Here is a 1,261-nt window from a genome sequence, read left to right as displayed (position 1 = left end):
GAGGGATGGTTCCCCTCCCCGCTGCACCCCTCTGGAGTACCCCAGATGCAGACGGTCCGACAGCTCCTCAGGCAGAAGTGCTATCAGGGTTTCTCACCCAGCACCCCTCAGGATGATCAGCCCATGGAGGACCACGCTCCTGCCCACAAGGAGTGTTCGGTCTGGTCCAGAGAAACAAAACAGCAACCAGGATCCCGAGTCCAAATTAAATAGTACAGCTGTGGAATCCATTGTCCTCGTCACACATTTCTGATGATAAAGGTGTGTGAATCAAAATGTTCATTATGTAATTCTGGCAATAGAGTCACCGCAAAGACAAAACTTTGGAAAATGCAGAAAAGTACAAAGAAGAAAATCATCTGTTATTCTCCCAGCTGGAGATTATTTATCCTTGCTAAACTTTCTGTGCATTGGGCTCGGTGAGACCACAAAGCTTCTCCTTCCCCTCTTAAACGGACTCAGTCCTGGCGATCTAGCACAGTGTTAAGGCCACAGTTCTTTGGGAGGGAAAAAGAACTGAATCTGAACTCTAGTCAATGGGCTTCCTGGGCGCTGTGATACTTGGAGGTCTTTTGAGGATGAACCCAGAGAAAAGGTAGAGTGATTAGCAATTCTAGTATCTGGATCAAATCAATCTTCAGCAATAGTTGTGATTTTTTTTTTTTAACTAAAAATGTGCCTGGCCTGAGGCAGAGATATTTGTCTTGCTAATAGATGGGGGATTTGGGAAAGCACCCTAGCAGTAATGATGGTCATCCCAGAGTTACGAATGTCGAAAGGGTTACATTATGTCTGACCCAGAGACAACCTGGGAGGTGACTTCATTTATGTGACTGAAACTATCTTTAGAAGATTTGAGTGCCCAGGGAATAAGCATAATTCTGCTCTTTCAGCTTAATGGGTGGTTTATTTATCCTTTTCTAGCAAGAAAGAGATCCCTTGCCTGTAATTCTAGTACTCAGGAGGCTGAGGCAGGAGGATTGTGAATTCAAGGCTGGCTTAGAATACTTGGCAAGACCTGGCATGACAGTGGCAGGCATGGTTATCTTTTGAACCTTCATCTTGGCCACAGCAACTCTTGAGAACAGTAAAATTCTCTATTTCTCTTGCAGTGGGGACCCCACTAGAAGGACACAGGTTGCGCCTCTCAAATTTATGTTTCAAAAAATAATGGGGCTGGGAATATAGTTCCATGGTACAGTGCCTAGCACTGTGAGGCCTTGGGTTCAATTTCTGGGTGGGAGAGGGAGGGGGAGGGTGG

The sequence above is a fragment of the Fukomys damarensis genome, unplaced genomic scaffold, assembly GCF_012274545.1.
Source record: "Fukomys damarensis isolate Sample0158 unplaced genomic scaffold, DMR_v1.0_HiC HiC_scaffold_10, whole genome shotgun sequence".
In the NCBI taxonomy this organism is placed as follows: Eukaryota; Metazoa; Chordata; class Mammalia; order Rodentia; family Bathyergidae; genus Fukomys; species Fukomys damarensis.
The sequence above is the reverse complement of the archived record's forward strand: the minus strand, read 5'-3'. Positions refer to the sequence as shown.